The following is a 23,475-nucleotide window of genomic DNA, read 5'->3' on the forward strand; positions in this document are numbered from 1 at the left end:
TCATTATTTTTGCGTTCAAATGTTTAATGATGGACTGGAAACATACGTGCAAGTACATACTACAGAGAGTAGAAAAATGAAGAGAGGAAAAACCCACCACTTATTACTAGGAATTGCTCTCTGTATACGGGTAAAATCGAGGATACGGGCATGCTCGGTTTCCTGTTGTCATGGTTATGCTCAGACACGATATGACCGACTCATCGGGAACGAGGCATCGAGCTCGATCTGGGATGAGGCGATAAATGAAGGGCAGTTAACTGCCATAAGGAGAAGACCGAAATATCCGCCCTCAACTGGATATTTCGGCGTCGATCTCGGTAACAGCTGTCACCAGATTTCTTTTCTTTATTTAGAATTGTACTAGGGTTGGGACTTCTCTACTATATAAAAAGGAGGTTCCCATCCATTGCAGGGGTTGGCAACAGAAAGAGTTCATATCAAAGAATAATAAGAATCCTTTGAAACCTTCCCATTTGTTCCTAAGTTCATCTTTATTATTCACCGTGTAAGTACTCAACAAAGGGTATCGACCTCGGTTTCTATACCCGAGGCCAGACATAATTAATAGTTGGTCAGATCTGCTTCTTTGTTTACTTATTGGCTTACTCGCAATTTAATCTTGAATTGAATTTAGCCACATATCTTTGGCGTCATGCATAAATTTAATTGTTCTCCATTTTAAGGTTAAACAATTTGGCGCCCTTAGATAGTAGTGGCGGTTCAATACAACATTCTGGTTACGCTTGATATTTTACACTTGTTCTTTAAGGTTTGATTTCAGGTATACCAGTAATGTCGGATTCCCATTCTGTCAACTTCCAAGTGGAACCAAGCCATCACGAGCATGATGACGGCCGACGAGAATAACGGAGTCATGTTGCAACAGCTCCAAAACCAGTTAGACATGGCTATGGCTCAGTTACAGGCCCAGCAAGAGATCATAGCACAATTGCAAAACTGGGATCAGGCACCCGATATTGCCCCATCAGAACAGAACTAGGATACGGAGGAAAGACACGTCCCACGGGGTAACGAGAACCACCCCGGGCAAAGCAGCGAATTGATAAGAATTCTCAAAGAATTGACTAAACGAGTCGAGTCCGACGAAAAGAAGATAGAGGCGAACGACAAGAAGGTGGAGAACTACAACTCGAGGGTCGATCAGATTCCGGGGGCTCCACCAGTGTTGAAGGGACCAGATTCGAAAAAATTTGTTCAAATGCCATTTCCGCCTAGTGCGGCGCCAATGAAAATCCCTAAGAGATTTCTCATGCTCGATATCCCGAAGTATAATGGGACGACGGACCCGAATGAACATGTGACTGCATATACATGTGCTATTAAGGGCAATAATCTCGCCGATGACGAAAGGGAATCAGTGCTACTTAAGAAATTTGGGGAAACCCGGTCAAAGGGGGCGATGATTTGGTATCATAACTTGCCCAAGCATTAATTGATTCATTTGCCATTCTTGCTGATGCTTTCGTCAAGGATCACGCCGGGGCCATCAAGGTCGAAACACAAAAATCAGACTTGTTCAACGAGATGACGAGACCCTCCGCGAGTTTGTGGCTCGATTTCAAATGGAGCGCATGGACTTACCCCCAGTCATTGACGATTGGGCCGTTCAAGATTTCACCCAAGGGCTCAAGTCAAGGAGCTCGATCACATCTATGGAGCTAAAGCAAAATCTGATAGAATACCCGGCGATCGCCTGGGCTGATGTACATAACAGGTATCAGTTGAAGATCAGGGTCGAAGATAATAAGATTCTGAGGGCTGCTTCTGTATCATGGCATTCCGGTAAAGGGAGTGATTGATTGAGGAGGGTGGTAGATCGAGATTCCAAATCGTCATATGACAGGTACCAGCCTTACCCACTCGATCGAAGGGGAAACAGGCGCAACAGTGAATCAGGCAAGAATGAAAGGAGGAATGATCGAAGGAATGATCAAGGCCAAAGTAGCCGTGGATTGATAAACAGGAATGCTGTCGACAGAGCCCCAGGAAACAGAGAAACTCCAAGGTTATCCGAGTACAACTTTTGCATCGATGTAGCAACCATAGCGGCGGCCGTTATCCGAAACAAAGAAACAAGACATCCAAGGCCAATCCAATCTGATCCAGAGAAGCGGGATAAAAGTCCTATTTGTAAGTATCATCATACTCACGACCATCGAACCGAGGATTGTCGACAGTTGAGAGAGAAGGTCGCTCGTCTGTTCAATTTGGGACATCTTCGAGAATTCCTAAGTGAACGAGCAAAAACCCATTTCAAGAACCTGGACTCCAACAAGCAGGATAGGTCGGAAGAGCCTCAACAGGTGATACACATGATCATGGGAGGAACTGACGTTCCCATTGGGTCGGTTGTAAAACACACTAAAATCTCCATAACGAGGGAAAAGAGTATCCGGAATGATGACCCCGATGGTCCCATCACGTTCAATGACGAGGATGTCACGACCCAATCCCGTAGGCCGTGACTAGTGCCCGAGTTGGACACTCATATCCCCTGTTAACTATAATCTTTTATAACCAGCATATTATGAACTTATTTGTATAAAAAGGCAGGACGTTATTTTAAAGCTGTCACAATTCTGTATGTCGTAGGCACCTGTCTCCTGAGGAGTTACGATCTTCAACAACAACATACATATATCTACGCAAGCCGACAAGGCTGCCACTACACGCAACATCCCAAACATATATATATATATATATATGCAAGCCGACAAGGCTGCCATTACGAATGGGTACGCCCCAAACATAAGTCGTATTCATACAACGCAACACCAACTATATACAGACCCACACAAATGTCCACATACCTCTAAGAGTAATGACAGAATCATATGACGGGACAGGGCCCCGCCGTACCCCAAATAAACACATACATATACAACAAAAGGGAGTTATACCACAAGCTAGGCTCCGGAACAAAGGAGCACTTCAAAGTAGCTGAATAGATATCCTAGGCTGGCGGATCTCCGAAACGAGCGTCTGTACCTGCGGGCATGAACGCAGCCCCCCGAAGAAAGGGGGTCAGTACGAAATATGTACTGAGCATGTAAAGCATGAAATATAGTAATAGACTCATACTGAGACAAGGTGTGTGGGACCCAATGCAACAAACAGAATTTCATAAAACTTACCTTTGAACATATTTCATCGGTATCATTCTTATATCAATATCAATATAGAGTTTTGTAATCAAAGCTGAATAATCATTCTGTATATAACATATATAACGTGTCCCGGCCCTTTAGTGAGGGACTCGGTAATTACGATCATAGCATCATAAACATATACATATACGTGTCCCGGCCCTCTAGTGAGGGACTCGGTGAATAATGAACATATGCCCTCCTGGCCGCCATCCCCATATCATCATGTCATCATATCATCATATCATCATATCATCATATATATATAACGTGTCCCGGCCCTCTAGTGAGGGACTCGGTGAATAATGTAATAAATATGCGCACGAAAACGTGTCCTGGCCCGGGACTCAGTGAAGGATGTAACGGTAAGCACGAGCAGAATAATAAGCAACCACATACATGCAAATCATCTTTGGAGACTCAATAGATAAGTAACTAATCAGCTTTCAAGTGTCAGGATAATAATCATATTCAGTTCTTTCTAAATCTTATTACAAACCATAGCAAGGAACGTTTCAGGATTCCTATTCATGTATCAATCTAGCATGATATGGCTTTTGAAAGTCAAATATGACTCTAATTATGCAATTCTTTAAGAGTAGGAATTTCCATACATCATTTGTTAGTCAATCATATAGTAGGCTCGTGACAATAACATTAAGGAATGAATAGAATCATAAGTTATGCTTGGAACTAGAGAGTAGAATTTACACCAAGGTTCATATCATTTCTTACTTACGTCTAGGACATGCCAAGAAAAAGAAGGAATAGGCTTTACATACCTTTAGCGTTTAGTCGTATTATAACTTGTACTTGCTGCCCAATGGTACTTATCCTATATCAAGATATCAAGAGCTACGATTAGTCTACGAGGGAATTCAATATGTATTTTAACGTTAACAATCCCTTTCTAACATTTAGATGACGTTTCGTTCGTATTCAAACCAACTAGTACTACAAACTAATATTGCTAATCATACTTTCAAGTATCAATCCGAACTTGGTTAAACATGACTTAAGGGAGCTTTGGACAGTCCGTACATCTTTCAAAACAGTCCCCTATTCACAGCCAAACAGCACGCACAACATTACCATTTTCAATTCGCAGTTTTCCAACTTCAACTACAACGACAACAACACGTTTACAACATTACTTATACGATTATTGGAACTGTTTTAGCATCATATTTATTCTTACAACAACCCACAAACCATTTCAATTTCAACTTGAATCATTAAGCTTCACTTTCACTATACGTTCATAACAACAATCAACATTCAAAACGCACTAATCCTCTCCTATCATTAAAACAGTCCACGGTTTGGGACTGTATTCCTACTTCAACATAATTCATTTCTTTTACACCCCAATTCATCTTTCCATAATGCATACAATACACCACAATGTCCATAACAACAACAATTAAAACATGACACAAAACAGTCCATAACTTCTCCTAAAGCAGTCCCCTACACGGCTTCAACACAACTACAACAACTTCATGATTTTCATCCATTTATCCATACTACAACACATTCAATTCATTCCCAATACATGTACAAGAAGATTAAGCATCATTTCACCTAGGTCTATAGCACACGGCCCACTTCAACTTCAAGAAAATTAGTCCAATACCAACATGCACAATCATAGCATTCAATTCACCATAAAACACATGAGAAGGGATCAATTCTTACCTTGTAACTAAACCCTTCAATCGGCTAGCCCTTCACTTTCACTTCTTGAATTTTAACACTTGTTCTTGCTATTCCAATGCATGCTACACGTTAATACACACCTTCAAGGGAGTTAAATTGCTTGAGAAACTGATATTTTTGGATCAATTTCACTTCACCATTCTCGGCTAGCTCTAGCCGAGAGCCTCTCTTTCTATCACTAAGTTTTCTACTTTGTAAAGATGCAAATGACTTGTTTAGTTGATAATGAATCAGAATTCTTACATATATATGAGTTGCATGGGTTGGAAAAGTGTCCCACTCAATATTTGGGTCAATTATCTTTGACCATTCCACTATAACTTACACGGCCACTATAGCTTATTTAATGGACTGATTTGGTTTTTTAATCCCACTTAATAATCTAATCATGGTTAATTTAATCCCAATTTTCCATTAATGCTTCTATGCCAACCGAAATTTGTAGGTAACTTCTGACTTGAAACGAAACCGGAAGTTAAAGTCTCTATTTCGTATCTTAAAATAGTCTTGTCTTTAACTTGTCGCGTTTAGTTTAAAACTTCCCAATGTATGAAAATATGGGATATAACATCCTCCCCCCCTTTAGAACATTCGTCCTCGAATGTCAATTTTTAGCCCGTCGGGTTCTATAAGAGTCTTGGGAAGGGTTTTCCTTATCGCTAACATATAGATTGAGCAGACAATTAACACAATCAAGCAAGGGGGTTTAGATTACATGTAGGCGTGGAAAACAAGTGAGGATATTTCTTTTTCATCTCCTCTTCAGCCTCCCAAGTCATCTCCTCCCTATTATTGTTCCACCACAACACTTTAACCGACGCCACATCTTTTGTTCGCAACCTTCTGATTTGTCGATCAAGTATGGCTATAGGCTGCTCTTCGTATGATAGCTCCTCTGTTACCTGGATATCATCTGCAGGAAACACCCTGGAAGGATCGCCTATATACTTCCGAAGCATTGACACATGGAAGACCGGATGTACTGCTTCTAAATCCGCTGGTAGATCTAACTCGTAGGCAACTTGGCCTACCTTAAGGATAACCTGATAAGGTCCAATGTATCTCGGGCTCAACTTCCCTTTCTTGCCGAATCTCATAACACCCTTCATGGGTGACACCTTCAAGAACACCCAATCGCCAACCTGAAATTCCAAGTGTCGACGTCGATTATCTGCATATGACTTCTGCCGACTCTGGGCTGCCAGTAACCTTTCCTGAATAAGCTTCACCTTATCGACAGCCTGCTGAGCCATATCTGGGCCTATTAGCTTAGTTTCACCAACGTCAAACCAGCCTATAGGGGATCTACACTTCCTGCCATATAGAGCTTCGTACGGTGCCATCTGAATGCTAGAATGATAGCTGTTATTATAAGAAAACTCGATCAGCGGAAAGTGATCAACCTGCTGCCCCTAAAATCAATGACACAAGCCCGTAACATATCTTGTAGCGTCTGAATGGTACGCTCGGCCTGTCCGTCAGTCTGAGGGTGAAATGTTGTGCTGAGACTCACCTGTGTCCCCAATCCCTCCTGGAAGGATCTCCAGAAATTAGCTGTAAACTGGGACCCTCTATCCGAGATAATAGCTGTGGGAAGCCCATGAAGTATCACTATCTCCTTAAGATACAATCTGGCATAATCCTTAGCTGAATACATAGTCCTGACTGGAAGAAAGTGGGCTGATTTTGTCAATCTATCAACAATAACCCAGACAGAGTCATATTTCCGTGGAGTGCGAGGTAGACCTGTGACGAAATCCATATTAATTACCTCCCATTTCCAGGTCGGAATCTCCATCTCCTGCAGTAGTCCTCCAGGCTTCTGGTGCTCTATCTTGACCTGTTGGCAATTCGGACACCGGGCCACGACTTCTGCTATGTCCTTTTTCATACCATCCCACCAATACAAACACCTAAGGTCATGATACATTTTTGTTGATCCTGGGTGAACAGAATAACGAGCATAGTGTGCCTCCCCCATTACCTGCTGCCGTAATCCTGCAACCTCAGGTACACATAATCTGTCTCTGTATTGTAGTACTCCATCAGATGACATCTTGAACGGGGTCTCGTCCTTCTGAAGTGTTGTGTCTCTGTAATGTACAAGAATAGGATCCTCATATTGACGTCTCTTCACTTCTTCTACAATAGAGGACTCAGCAACACCTCGCATAAAAATTCTGCCGTCATCAGAATCAGCCAAACGAACTCCAAGACTAGCTAGCTGATGAATCTCATGGACTGTCTCTTTCCTTCCTGGCTGTACACTTGCCAAACTACCCATAGATTTATGGCTAAGTGCATCTGCTACAACGTTAGCCTTTCCTGGGTGATATAGAATATCGACATCATAATCTTTCAGCAACTCTAGCCACCTCCTTTGCCGCAAATTCAGCTCCTTCTGCTTAAAGATATACTGGAGACTCTTATGATCTGTATAAATATCAACATGCACGCCATATAGATAATGTCTCCATATCTTCAAGGCATGTATAACCGCCGCCAACTCCAGGTCATGGGTAGGATAATTTCTTTCGTGCTTCCTGAGCTGTCGGGAGGCGTATGCGATAACTCTGCCGTGCTGCATCAACACGCAACCCAACCCAACACCGGAAGCATCACAATAAATAACATAGCCATCTGGCCCCTCAGGAAAAGTTAGAACTGGAGCTGTGGTCAACTTATCTTTCAATAATTGGAAACTTCGTTCACAAGCATCGGTCCACTGGAATTTAGCCGCTTTCTGTGTTAGCCTTGTTAAAGGCGCTGAAATCGAAGCAAACTTTTCTACAAATCTCCTGTAATATCCTGCTAGCCCCAGAAAGCTACGTACCTCAGTAGGCGTCGTAGGTCTAGGCCAAGTCTTGACGGCCTCAATTTTCTGCGAGTCTACCCGAATACCGTCTGCTCCAACGATATGCCCCAGAAATGCTACTGAAGTCAACCAGAATTCACATTTAGAGAACTTAGCATATAATTTCTGATTCTGGAGGACCTTAAGTACAGTCCTCAAGTGATCTGCATGCTCTTCTTCCGATCGTGAATAAACCAGAATATCATCAATAAATACAATCACGAACAAGTCGAGGAATGGCTTAAACACCCTGTTCATCAAATCCATAAACACGGCTGGAGCATTGGTCAGCCCAAAAGACATCACTTTAAACTCGTAATGCCCGTATCGGGTCCTGAATACAGTCTTCGGAATGTCTTCTTCCTTTACCCGCACCTGGTGATAACCTGACCGCAAGTCTATCTTTGAAAAACATTTAGCACCCTGCAACTGGTCAAATAGATCATCAATCCTGGGGAGGGGATATCTATTCTTTATTGTTACTTTGTTCAGCTGCCTATAATCAATACACATCCACAGTGACCCATCCTTCTTTCTTACAAATAATACCGGTGCGCCCCAAGGTGATGTACTGGGCCTAATGAAGACCTTCTCTAATAGATCTCTCAGTTGCTCCTTCAATTCTTTCAATTCTGCAGGTGCCATTCTGTAAGGAGGAATAGATATGGGATGAGTATCTGGCAATACATCTATAGTGAACTCTATCTCACGCTCAGGAGGAGGGCCTGGAAGTTAATCTGGAAATTCATTAAATACCGGGACTGTCTGAAGAGTCGGTGCCTCAGCTTTCAAGTCATGCACATGAACCAGATGATAAATATAGCCCTTTCTGACCATCTTCCTTGCCTTGAGGTATGAAATAAACTTACCTCTCGGCGATGTTGTATTCCCCCTCCATTCTATAATTGGTTCCCCTGGGAACTGAAATCGAACTACTTTGCCTCTGCAATCAACATTAGCATAACAAGAAGCCAACTAGTCCATCCCCATAATAACATCGAACTCAGTCATGTCTAGTTCTATCAAATCTGCCTTGGTGCAGCGATTACATATGACCACCGAACAGTCTTTATACACTAGTCTTGCTAAAACAAAATCCCCTACTGGTGTAGCTACCTCGAATGGTTCTATAGATTCAGATTTTATCCCAATTTTACTAGCAACAAAAGGGGAAATATATGATAATGTGGAGCCTGGGTCTATCAATGCATATACATCTCGGGAGAAAATCGATAGTATACCTGTAACCACATTTGGCGATGCCTCCTGATCCTGTCTGCTGGCTAAAGCATATATGCGGTTTGAAGGACCGCCAGAACTGGAAGCCCCTCCACGGCCTCTGCCACGGCCTGCTGGTGTCGGAATACCTTGCCCCATAGGGCGCCCAGCCACCGAAGAGGAAGAACCAGCAACTGATCCCGTAGGCTGAGCTGCGCCACCTGCACCACCCCCAAATCGACACTCCCTCATAGTATGGCCCTGACGGCCGCAAGAGAAAGAAGCACCAGTAATGAAACGACATTCCCCTGGATGGCGTCTGCCACATCGAGGACATGGAGGTATAGGTGGTCTCATCTGGCCTGTATTCCTGTGCATCTGGGAACCTGAAGTCATGGAGCTTTGACCAGCTCCCGAATACCCCGTGCTATTAAACCTCCTACCAGTAAATCGTGGAGGTGCACTCCGTGCCGGCTGGGAAGGATATCTACTATACTGCTGTTGGGGCGGCCTGCCCCGAAAGTCACCAGAAAAGTACCCAGCTGATCTAACTCTCTTATGCTGACCCCTGTCCTGCTCCCTATCCTCAACCCCCTGGGCGTATGCCTGCACTCGAGCGATATCTATTCCGGGCTGAGAAGCCATTGCCATACAACTATCAATCAAGTAATTATCCAGCCCCATTACGTAACGATGCACCCTATCTGCCATGTCAGCTACAATAGTGGGCGCGTACCTAGCCAGTGAATCAAACTCGAGGCTATAATCTCGAACACTTCTGCCATTCTGCCTCAGGTGTAGAAATCTGTCAACTCTGGCTCGCCTCATCTCCGGAGGCAGAAAGTGACCCAGAAAAGCCTCCACGAACTCGTCCCATACTGCTGGTGGGGCATCCTCACCCCTGGACAACTCCCAGGACTCATACCAGTTAACCGCTACGTCACGCAACCGATATGAAGCCAATTCAATCGACTCAGTCTCGGAGGATTTAGTCACCCGTAAAGTACGCAGCATCTGTCGAATAAACTCCTATGGATCCTCCGCGGGCTTTGACCCATAGAACTCAGGAGGGTTACAAGGCAAGAAATCACGGACCCTCAAACTATCATGTCTGTCCGCATAGTCACCTTCTAACCCGCGTCTGCGAGCCTGTCCCGATACCAACCTGGTCAATAACTGTACTGCATCTCGCATAGCCCTATCCTCCGCCCCTGGCTGGGGAGCTGGAGGCTCAGGTGCTGGAACCTCAGGAGCTGGTGGTAAATCTGTCTCCTGATCTGCAGCTGCTGCTGCCCTAGGCCCCTCTGATAATGGTGGTGTAGCGGAGCTCGCTGACTGAAGCCTAATCTCAGGCACATATTGGACATAAGCCCTAGTAATCCTCCGGGTCTCACTGGTCTCTCCAACTACCGCCTTGCCCTTCTGGGCGGCTGTCGCCTTCTTTGGAGGCATCGCTGTAAACATAACAATCTGTTAGGGAAAGATTATCCTGATAATACAGCTCTATTGCACGATCTAGAATGAGAAGGAAAGATGACATCCTAAATATCCTGTAGCTTCCTGTTTATAAATGTGGTGCACAATACATCGATAAACAAGACTCTACTCGACACGGTCTGTAGACACTCCGAGGATTGAATCTGGCTCTGATACCACTGAGGACATGGAAGGCATCGCCCAGCCGCATAACTACGCACTGGTAATATCTGTCCTTGTCAATAAATTTAGAATTAAACGTGTGCTAATTGATCCAGGTAGCTCGGCTAATATCATCCGATGGAGAGTCATCGAACAGCTGGGACTACGGGATTAGATTGTGCCGGCAATACGGGTCCTCAGCGGATTCAACATGGCATGCGAGACGACGAAGGGTGAGATCACTTTACCGATCAATATGGCAGGAACTACGCAACAGATAAAATTTTATGTGATAGAGGGAGACATGGGATACAATGCATTGCTGGGTAGATTGTGGATTCACCTCGTAAGAGCGGTCCCCTCAACTATGCATCAGGTATTGAAATTCCCGACCCTAGAAGGTATCAAAACCGTCCGTGGTGAACAACAGGCCGCAAAAGAAATATTCGCGGTTGAAGAATCTGTTAAGACTATAAAGGTCGATCGGAACGAAGGGAAGAACGCCAAATAGCAATCACAGATCCCGATCCCGGAATCTTTGAAAGATCGGAACGGAGACACACTAGACGAAGAGTTAAAATTTGGAGTACCGAGAATCTTTATGGTGCCCGATGATTCTGATGCCACTAAGTCCACAGTTGAAGAACTCGAGGAAGTCATACTGTTCGTCCATCTGCCAGAGAAGAAGGTATACCTGGGCACGGGGTTAACCCCCGAGCTTAGGAAAACATTTATTGAGTTTCTTAAAAATAACTCAGATTGCTTTGCTTGGTCCCATTTAGACATGACAGGTATTCCACCGGATGTGACGACACACAAGTTGAGCCCGGATCAAAGTTTTCCTCCTGTCAAACAAAAGCGGAGGCCACAACCCGAGGTAAAACATGCATTCGTCAAGGACGAGGTAACCAAGCTCCTTAATATAGGGTCCATTCGAGAAGTAAAGTACCCAGATTGGTTAGCTAATGTTGTAGTAGTAACTAAAAAGGGGAATAAGTTTAGAATGTGCGTAGATTATAAAGATTTAAACAAGGCCTGCCCGAAGGATTCATTTCCTTTGCCCAGCACCGATCGCATGATCGACGCTACTGCAGATCACGACACGCTGAGTTTCCTCAATGCCTGCTCCGGGTACAACCAAATACATATGAACCCGGAGGATCGAGAAAAAACCTCCTTCATAACTAGGTCTGGCACATATTGTTATAATGTAATGCCCTTCGGCTTAAAAAATGCCCGTGCCACCTATCAGCGTTTAGTCAACCGCATGTTTGAACACCAAATAGGGGAAATCCATGGAAGTTTATATAGATGACATGGTCGTTAAGTCCCTGCGAGCAGATGACCACTTGAAATTTTTTGCAGGAAACTTTCAGCATATTAAGAAAGTACAACATGAAGCTAAACCCGAAAAAATGTGCCTTCGGAGTCGGATCGGGCAAGTTTCTCGGATTCATGGTATCAAATCGGGGGATCGAAATCAACCCAGATAAGATAAAGGCAATTGAAGATATCATCGTAATCAACGACATCAAAGGGCTACAAAGATTGACGGGACAGATAACTGCCCTAAGCCGATTCATCTCCAGATCCTCGGACAAGAGTCATCGGTTTTTCTTATTGCTAAAGTAAAAGACTGACTTTGCATGGACCCCCGAATGCCAGATGGCCTTAGAAGAGCTCAAAAGGTACTTATCAAGACCACCTCTACTCCACACACCAAAAGCGAATGAGCAGTTGTATCTATACTTAGCGGTGTCCGAGATAGCAGTGAGTGGTGTCCTGGTTCGAGAGGAGAAAGGTACGCAATACCCAGTTTACTATGTAAGTAGAACCCTCGGTGACGCCGAAACCAGGTTCCCACATTTGGAGAAACTCGCTTTGGCTTTATTGAGTGCATCTAGAAAATTAAAACCTTACTTTCAGTGTCATCCCATATGCGTCGTAACGTCATACCCCCCTAAGGAATGTCATGCATAAACCCGAACTCTCAGGTCGACTAGCAAAGTGGGATGTGGATATTAGCGTGTATGATATTGAATACAAACCCTGAACTGTGATCAAATCCCAAATATTGGCGAATTTCGTGGCCGATTTTGCACCGGCCATGATCCCCGAGGTCGATAAGGAAATGCTTCTTACCCCGGGGACTAGTACGGGAGTCTAGACTCTTTACACAAACGGTGCTTCTAATGTGAAAGGGTCCGGGTTAGGGATCATTCTTACACCGCCTTCGAATGACGTAATAAGACAATCTATTAGATCGACTGATTTAACTAACAACGAAGCCGAGTATGAGGCTATGATTGCAGGTTTAGAACTGGCTAAAACCTTGGGAGCCAAGATCATTGAGGCCAAATGCGATTCTCTCCTGGTGGTCAACCAAACGAACGGAACTTTCGAAATCAAGGATGATCGAATGCGGAAATATCAGGAAAAATTACAGGTTGTCCTTCGCCGGTTCAAGAAGTGGACATTGGAACATGTACCCCAAGATCAAAATAATGAGGCGGATGCCCTGGCAAATCTGGGATCCTCGGTCGTATCAGAAGGGTTCAACTCCGGGGCTGTGGTGTAGCTGACAAAATCAGTCATAGAGACCGGCTACACCGAGATAAACTCGACCAGCTTCACTTGGGATTGGAGGAACAAATGCATAGACTATCTTCAAACAGGAAAGCTACCATCCAATGCCAAGGAATCAAGAGCCCTTCGAACCAAAGCAGCTAGATTTTGTTTGGTCGATAGCCAGTTATACCGAAGGTCATTCCACATCCCCTTGCTGAGATGCCTAGGACCAGGAGAAACCGACTACGTTCTGAGGGAAGTTCACGAGGGGACTTGCGAAAACCATTCGGGAGCCGATTCATTGGTCCGCAGGCTGATCAGAGCGGGATACTGTTGGAATTAGATGGAGGAAGACGCCAAAACCTTCATTCAAAAATGCAACGAATGCCAAAGGCCCGCTCCGTCAATACACCAACCCAGGGAAAAGCTCCATCCGGTCCTTTCCCCATGGCCATTCATGAAATGGGGCATGGATATAGTAGGGCCTTTGCCTTGGGCCCCAGGTAAGACGCAATTTATTTTACTTATGACTGATTATTTCTCTAAATGGGTCGAAGCACAGGCACTCGAGAAAGTCAGAGAAAAAGAGGTCATTGATTTCATCTACGACCATATAATCTGTTAATTCGGGGTACCCGCGGAGATCGCGTGTGATAACGGGAAGCAGTTGATAGGCAATAAGGTCAACAATTTTTTCGAAAAATACAAAATCAAGAAGTTCTTATCCACCCCGTATCACCCGAGCGCGAATGGTCAGGCCGAGTCTACCAATAAAACTATATTGCAGAATTTAAAGAAAAGGTTGGCCGACTCTAAGCACCGATGGAAGGTGGTTCTGCCCGAGGTTTTATGGGCCTACTGCACAACGGTAAGATCAAGCACCGGGGAGACTCCATTTTCCCTTGTATACAGAGCCGAGGCCCTGATACCCGTCGGAGTTAGTGAGCCAAGCTTGAGATTCCGATATGCCACTGAGAACTCGAACCATGAAGCAATGTCTGCCAATCTGAATCTCGTGGACGAAAAGAGGGAAACTGCTCATATCCGGATAGCCGCACAAAAATAAAGGATGCAAAGATATTATAACTGGAGGACCAACCTCAGGCACTTTCAGATTGGGGACTAGGTACTGAGTAAGGTCACACTTAAGGGAAATTATCCCTCAATTGGGAAGGACCGTACCGAGTCACTGGAATAACCGGGAAAGGTTCTTATCAGCTCGAGAACGAAGACGGACAGCAGCTAAAACACAACTGGAATGTAGCACACCTAAAGTTATATTACTATTAATGGTACGAATAAGTTTTATTTTGTTTTTATTCTCTCTTGATCTAACCACGCAGGGATACGGTCCGAGGGACACCGGAGCAGCATAACGGAAACTGGGAAGTCATAGACTTAGGACTGAAAGCACGTGCTGCACTCTTTTTCCCTTTGACCATTTTGTCCCGAAGTGGGTTTTCGGCAAGGTTTTTAATGAGGCAGCGTTGAACAGCATGCTACGCAAATAGAGCATACCGATCAAAGACCGGAGATCGGGGACTGCACATACCGGGCTAATAGTACCCGAGCTCTCATACCTCGGACTCAAGTACTAGGGGACTATTATACTAAGTGATAACTATGTAAAAGCCAAGGCTTGAACGATAGGATCAGATGTAAGGACCAAACGATCGACTGAATCGTGTCCAATTAGTTTGTTCTTGCCACGACAGCAATTGCGGATACATATCCGGTCGGTTTTTTAATAAAAAATCTTACTTCGATCACAATAATCCAATGTTGCCAGATACTGAAAGGCTATGGCCCAAACGATTAAAGACTACGGTCTAGGAAACATACATAATGATAAAAAGCTATGGCCTAAACGATTAAAGACTACAGTCTATAAAACATAAAGATTACGGTCTTAAAACACAAAAATATCGTGATCCGGTCTGTCTTGAAATTTATAAATAAAGCAACGACTAAAGTCAACACGGACTAAAACTCGATCACGAGCCATTACCACTTGAATTTTATCCTGGCCGAAATAATAAGGCAAGCTAAAATGATGGCATAAATCGAACAAACATTGAACTGAGGAATACTTTGCAAAGAGCAACAAAAGGCGATGAATAGACCGAATTAAGATCTTCTTTTCATTTATACATACACATAAGTGGATTTACAAAGGCTCGAATTAGCGGCCTTAAAACAAAAAGCAAAGAAGAGATGTAAGGCCTACAAGCCTAATCTTCACCCGATCCCTCAGTTTCTTCCCCGGCTGACTCAAGGTCGATATCCGAAACCTCAGGGTCGAACATAGCCTTTGCATCCGCTTCGAGCTTCTAGGCCTCCTCGATCAGATCTGATAAGTCCACTCCGATAGCTTGAACTTCTTCGAGGGTTTTCCTTTGGGATAAGCATCGCACGTACTCGGCTCGTAGATTACTGGATTTCTTGGTAGCAGTCACGTCGGCCTTGTACTGCTCTAACATATCGTCATAACCCGAGATCTGGCTAAGATCCTTTCCATGTTCAACCTGTAGATCGGTGATAACCCGGTTCAGTCGATCCCGTTCAGCTTCAACCGCAGCAAGCGATGAGCTAACTCTGTTTATTTGTTCCACCGACGCCCGAAGCTTCTCCCTGAGAACATCACGTTCGGCCACAGCACCGATGGTCGTTTCTTGGAGGGCATTAAGCTCGGGCTTGATCCCATCAAGCTCTGTCCGAAGTTGATCAATCTGGCTAACATATGCCCGGGCCTGAGAAAGAAGGGCATTAGCATCGGCTATTGAAGATTTATTGAAAACTTCAAAAGCCCTTACCTTCTCTGCCAACTGGTCACATTCCCGCTTAGCCTCGGCATCTTCGTTTCGAGCCGCTACTAAATCCGACTTAAGGATAGAAAGGTCAGGAAGAGACGAGATATATCGCAACTTCTGCTCATACAGGTTCATGAGCTCGTCCACCTCCTGACTCTTGCTTTTGAACTCCTCCTTGAGCCGGCCCACTTCGTGCCTGAGCCGGTGGAAGCTTGCATGATGAAGCATGGAGGCCTATAAAGGAAAGAGGACCGGTTGTTATAATGAGGCATGCAATTAAAGCTAAGTGAAAAGGGAATAAGAACAAGACTTACCCGGTTCAATGCCTGCTGAGCCTCATTGAAAAGGCACGATTCGCTGACTTCGGCCATTTTCTTACGGTCCTCTTGGGACACTAAAGGGTACAAATAACTGGCCACCCCGACCGGCCCCGATAACATGTTCATATCGACCGGCACCTTGAAAGTTATTAGCCTTTTCCGATTCGGGTCGGTACTAGGGGTAGGAAATAATTTCTCCAACCTAGGACCGGAATTAACCTCGAAACGGTCGGCCACGGGGATAGACAAATGCTCAAATCCCGACATACTCGGAGCGGGTATTTCATAACCCTCATGACCGGCTGCCCCTTCCTCGATCATCTTGCCTTTGGCTTTTTCAATATCTGCGGGAATATCCACCAATGGGGGTGGAGAGTCCTGTATACAAATTATTATTTCAGACGAGGCCACAGCTTGTATCGGAAGGACAGAACCAATACCATACAAAGGCGGAATGTTAGGTACCTTTGAGCCTGGTACCAAGGAAGCTACCTTTGATCCAGCAGCTGCGGCTGGAAGCCTTTCAGAACTTCGAGTAGGAGTGTGCTCTGTCGTAGGGTCTATAGGTGCCTCGACCTTCGTCCTGATGCTCCCTACAACCGTCGGCCTCGGGACATCCCTCGAACCCGCCAGAACTTGACTTGAGCTTTCCACCAATGGTGGAATAATCGCCACAGAACCAGTCAGATCTTGCTCAAGGAGCTCATCAACAAGACGATGCCCGCCTAACGCCTGGTCGTCATCATCAAAATGATCTGATAGTTGAACGATAACCCCGACGTCCAGAGCACGGGCCGAGACATTTTCCGTGGAGGTCTCTCTGATAGTGAGCCTCGTTCTTTTCCTGGCTTGGGATGAAGCTCGAGAAGATTTGGAGGATCGTCTTTTCCTCCTTTCAGCTTTGTCTCCCTGATCAGGAGCTTCGATATCTTGCTCGTCGGCCGAGGCCTCGGCAGCTTCCTGGCCCCAAATTCTGGTGGCCTTTGATAGACCTGTGAAGCGAAAAGAAGGACAGTCCTCACTTATCTAACATGGCGTAGCACGTAGGGAAGACGGGATAACGCTTTAAGGGAAAGACTTACCGTGTGTTCCGGCCTCCCACCAGGACCGGGACAAACGTCTCCAAGTATGGTCGGCATAAGTGAGTTGGGAACAGATTTTCACGATCCAGTCATTAAGGTTAGAAATCGCACCGAGGGTTCGGGCAAGCGCTATATACACACTAGCAAATAAAAGATCAGTGTAAGTACAAACATATGGTCATATCGCACCAAAATAAAGTTACTTACGGTTCGGGTTCCATCTCTCGGGAAACGACAACTTGTCAGCGGGAATCAGATCCGTTGTCCTGATTTGGACAAACCTGCCCTGCCAGCCTCGGTCTCTATCTTCGTCCAAGTTGGAGAAGGGCGCCTTTCCGGCTCGTTTTGAGAATTTAAACATGCCCCCTCCAAAGATACGGGGACTATATAGCCGGAGTAGATGGTGCACCGTAAATGGAGCATTCATGTTTGAAGTGAAATAACAGAGGAGCACAACGATCCTCCAAAATGACGGATGAATTTGGCCTAGGGTAATCTCATACCGTTTGCAAAAATCCACTACCATAGGTTTGAGTGTGCTAAATGTGAAAGGATAGGTATAAACACTTAACTACCCTTCCACGTAGGTCGTTATGGCTTCATCCTGGTCGAGAATAATGGCCTCCTTACCCTTCCACTCACAATATACCTTAACCTGCTCGAGTTTACTCTGGGGTATCGTGCACAAATAGGCCGATATTTCGACACCTCGATCCCCTTGTTGAGAGGGTTTCTTGACCTTGAAATCCCGAATAGTCGAACAATATTTAGGAATGAAGTCAGTCAGTATTGGCTCCGGTTTTGGAGCCGAGGAGGTCACACCGGTTTTAGCCTTTGAAGATTTGCTCGTCATTTCAGAAGTATAAAGATAAGAAGGTTTGAACTAAGGTTTGAAGATGGAGTAGGAGACTGATAAGGAGATATGAAAATATGAAGGTATGAAGGTTTGAAGATATGAGGATCAACGCGCACGAAGGTAAAAGTCTCTTTGGTAAAAGTCAGAAAGTGAAAAATGAAAGGGAAATCTTGTTTTAATAGAGTGGGGCCGAGACTGTTTGCCTTCCATAACCGTCTTCAGAACCAACAGGGTCTTGACACGTGCCGATGTCATATGGATGCGATGGATGTGACCTTGATCTTATCCAACCACGGGGAGCATACGCGAGAAGGAACCGGGACGACCGCTGGATCAACAGATCGTACTTAAGCAGGTCGACCTTCCGATGAGACCTAGATCGAGCTCTCACACGAATACCACTATGACCAAATAAATCTTCTGAATCGATCGCAAAAGATGTGGTCTCGAACCAATTACGGTCGAATTTTGAATAAACTGTTCGAACATGGCAGCCGGTAGCGAAATATTTCAAATTTTTGTGAGTTATAGAACAATAGATTATTGGTTGAATATTGCAAGGACATATAAAAAGATTCAGGTACAAACAACACACATGGAATGCTCAATCAAGTCCAATAAAAACCAATCCGCAAAGTCCCATTAAAAGTTGTTCCATTCCATAAAATTCTGTCTATGTCGGATACATCAGTATAACAGGAAAAATGGGAGATACCCTACTCTACTATTACTAATTGGAAAATGAAAGTAAAACAGCAATACCCTTAACCGACCTAGCAAGTCGAAGGTTGAGATCTTTAGCCTATTCCACGGGATGCGGCGATGTCGCATGATACCGATTAGATATCCCCATGACTTGCTCCGGAGGCAGATGTACCGGGGATATTCGACCCCGATAGATCTTCTTCATCAAGCACTATTGTTGGTGGAGTTTCGCCAAAATGCATTTCTCGACGGGTCTCCATGATCTGACGGGTCCGAACCCGAGATCCAACCCCCGAATGCTAACTGGGAAGCTTCCCGTCTCTCTGTGCCCATGTGCCCTCGGTGGCGTGATGTGGCGCGATTTTTCGCCACAATCGATGCTTTTTTACTATAAGTTTTACTTGTTTTTAAGCAAGTCTATGCGATTTTACGTGTATTTTAGTGTTTTTTAGGTGAAGGAACAGACTTGACATGACAACAGTTGAAGTGCAGAACCAGGTCGTAAATGCAGTTTACGGTCCGTATTCTACAATACGGGCCGTATTCCATGGTCGTGTTTAAGGAAAACAGAACCAGAAAGGCATGTTCAGAGGATGGTGATTTACGAGCTCAGTTTACGGACCGTATTTCAGTTTACGGTCCGTATTCCATCACGTATTTAACCAGTTGAGTATCTGGCAGAAAGTCGAAGTATTGGATGTTGAAATACGACCAGGCAGTTTACGGACCGTAAAACATTTTACGGTCCATATTTCAAAAGAAGGAATTTGCTCACAACTGATGGACGACCTGGTCGTAAACTGACTTTACGGTCCGTAAATCACTTTACGGACCGTATTTCGGAACGACGGGACTAAAGTGCAAATCTGTAACTTTTGTATTTTTGCAAAACCTATAAATAGTCATTGTAGGGTTTTTAATAGACATCAGTTATTATATTTTTTTTCTTTTGACTTAGAATATCAAATACTCTCTAGTTTTTGAAGATTTCAACCATCAATTCAAGTATTATCAATTCATCTTTCATTCCAAAGTAAGCAATTATGAATTCTTCAATTTCTTATTTCTTGTTCTGTGTCATGAGTAGCTAAATTCCCTTACTAGGGTTGTGAACCCAATGATGGGTGTTTTGTGAATAATATACACATAATGGATTATTAGGGTTTAGTTATTCTTCATTCTTCACTCATAATTAATGGTTGCAAACATTGATTAAAGCCATAAACCTTAATTTATTTAGGAAAATAATTAGGGTTGGTAAGAATAACTAACAAGGTCTCAAAGCTTTAAACTTTGTTTAATAAATTCACTTAGGAATAAGATGAATTTACTTGCCATGATTAATCGTTCTTCATGGTCACTTTCTTATATTTGGGAAAATCATTGAAAGACATAATATTTATTTATTGGGAAATAGTAGAGATTCACATAGAGATTAAGTGCATTCATATAATGGTCCAAATAAGTATATCAAGATCAATACCCATTACCATACACCCTATCTAGCGGGGACACAACCTTAGTTTCTTTTACCATAAATTTCCTTCAAAGCAATAGTTTAGCAATTAGTTATATAAAAAAAACCAACTTTTACCAAAATCATCGGATTAAGACATTAGACCTAGAAGTAGCATCTATGACTTTAGTAACCTTTTCACACCATATTCCCTGTGGGATTCGACCCCAACCTTGTTGGGTTACTATATTTGACAACGTCCGCGTTATACCATTAATAGGTGTAATTTGAGCGTATCATGGCGCAGATGCTCTTCTTCCCCGAGCAACATCCTCGGCTACAACCTTTCCCTTAGAAGCCCTCCTCGTCTGAAGTCCTGAAAATCAACTACATTGGGTTGAGACATAATACAGGGAAATGATGGTCGAAACGATCAAATTAAGAAATTACCATGGTCTTTGCCTTTCCACCCTTCTGGTGCCATCCTTCTCCAAGAACGTCCTACGCTACGAGAAGCTCGGAGAAGGGCAATCACCCATTCAAAAATAGCCGCAACAAGCTCGGGTTCAACCAGATTTGGTGAGGGGTTCCACACCTCAGGAAAATCGGCAGACGATGGACGATCAAGTTGAGCTGTGCATATCAACACAAACCGATGAAGCCACCCTCGGTTGTAATAGTATTCGGGGTCGATCAGGCTTCGACACCCCCTGGGAACCATATGAACAATTCCCCCTCGGATCACCCGAGGTATATATATGTGAAGCAAATGGTCAAGGGTGAAGGCGACTCCGGCCACATTAGCCAACTTATCAATACAATACACAAGTCTCCAAACCTGTGGAGCGATCTGCCCGATACATATCCGATACCGGCGACAGAAGTCCTCGATCATTCGATGAATAGAGAGAGTGAACCCTATGGCAAAAGGATATGTGTATGACAATGAGTAACCGACAATGTGGTGATTTATTTTCACACCGTCCCCAAGAGGGCGAACGTCAACATTTGCGCCTAAGTTCCAATCTTCTCTGACTGCGTTAATGGCGCCATCGTCAATACATGATTCAAAGCTCTCCACCGAATCCAAAATGGTGAAGAATTTTACAGTCGTTCGTATAGATAAGACTCGACCGGAAAATACCAGCAGCAAGAGATTATAGCACCCTATCTGAACCAGCGGCTCCCGTTGATGGCATAAACGAGTGCTGATCTTCACCTTGAGTCAATAATGGGACATGAGCCATGTTCGTGGAAGGTTTTTCTGAACAGTAAATAGTCACGCCCTGATAAAGGAAGATTGAAAATCCGAGGATTACTACGAGCTCAATTCAGGAATCGCAGAAGGTTTTTGAGGAGGAGCAAAGTGAGATTTGAAGAAGTGCAGATGCATGGAAAAGGAAGATGACATGGGCTTTATATAGAAAGAGAATCAAGAGATCCTGTAGCGTATCAAGAACTCTGATACAAGGAGGACTCCCAAAAGGATTTGGCGGTTGGGTAATGATGACCTAGCATCGGGCAGAGTGAGATTTTGATTGGAAGGTCTTGTCCTAGGTAATTGGAGGCGATTGTTCAGTTTTAATTAGGTCCATTCCCCGCCGTCAGAAATTTTACCTCGGGAAATGGGGGGACTATCTATATACAGGTAAAACCGAGGATACGGGCATGCTCGGTTTCCCATTTTCATGGTTATGGTCGGGCACGATATGACCGGCTCATCTGGAATGAGGCATCGAGCTCGATCTGGGATGAGGCGATAAATGAAGGGCGGTAAACTGCCATAAGGAGAAGACCGAAATATCCACCCTCAACCGGATATTTCGGCGTCGATCTCGGTAACAGCTGTCACCAGATTTATTTTCTTTATTTAGAATTGTACTAGGGTTGGGACTTCTCTACTATATAAAGAGGAGGTTCCCATCCATTGTAGGGGTTGGCAACAGAAAGATAGAAAGAGTTCATATCAAAGAATAATAAGAATCCTTTGAAACCATTCCCATTTGTTCCTAAGTTCATCTTTATTATTCACCGTGTAAGTACTCAACAAAGGGTATCGACCTCGGTTTCTATACCCGAGGCCAGACATAATTAATAGTTGGTCAGATCTGCTTCTTTGTTTACTTATTTGCTTTTCTCGCAATTTAATCTTGAATTTAATTTAGCCACATAATTTTGGCGTCACGCATAAATTTAATTGTTCTCCATGTTAAGGTTAAACACTCTCTCTTTCTTTATTTTTTTATTCTTTTTTTTATTGAATATTTTAAACCTTCTAAACCACTGAACCAACCTCTTCTTTTAGAAATTGCTCTTTCGGTTTCTTTGGATAACCTAATTAATGATTACTTCCAACTTAGCATGCGTCCTCCTATAAGGCGGAATAAAAATGAGTTATGTGCTCCCTACTAATATCGATATCACAATGTGGAGGAATACCCGACAAATCACTTGGAAATACATCAGGATATTTCCTAACCATAAGTACTATGTCAATAGTAGATAACTCCACATCAATATCCCGAATATAAGCAAGATAGACTAGAATGCCTTTACCCACCATACGGAGGCAATTCCTCAAATGGTCACTCAACTTAAGCAAATTATCTAGTAAAGTCATTTATCTATCCTTTGTTCCTCATATGGTCATTGAAGTTTATTCATTTGCCTTACAAAGTAACAAGGGATAAAAGTCACTTTATAAATAAAAGAAAAAGGATCAAAGTAGTTCCTTATGTTTGCATTTTCAACTAAAATAGTCTAGAAAATACTCAAAATACCCCCCAACGTTTGACCAAAATCCCAATTATACACCTAACCTTTGCATTGGTCCTATTACCCCCCTGGACAATTTTTTTCAGTATTAAAATGCCCTTTTTTTGCTGATGTGGACAAGAGCGTGACTACACCACTCAGTGGCCCGTTATAGCCTTTAAAAAACAGCATATGACGTGTTTTAAAATGCCAACTGAACTGCCACATAGATAAATTTAAATTCCCTCCATTTTAGGCTACTTCATCTTCTTCTTCACCCTATTTAATATCCATCTCCATTTTTTTGTCAAAATAATACCCATTA

Source organism: Lycium barbarum, chromosome 4 (assembly GCF_019175385.1).
Source record: "Lycium barbarum isolate Lr01 chromosome 4, ASM1917538v2, whole genome shotgun sequence".
NCBI lineage: Eukaryota > Viridiplantae > Streptophyta > Magnoliopsida > Solanales > Solanaceae > Lycium > Lycium barbarum.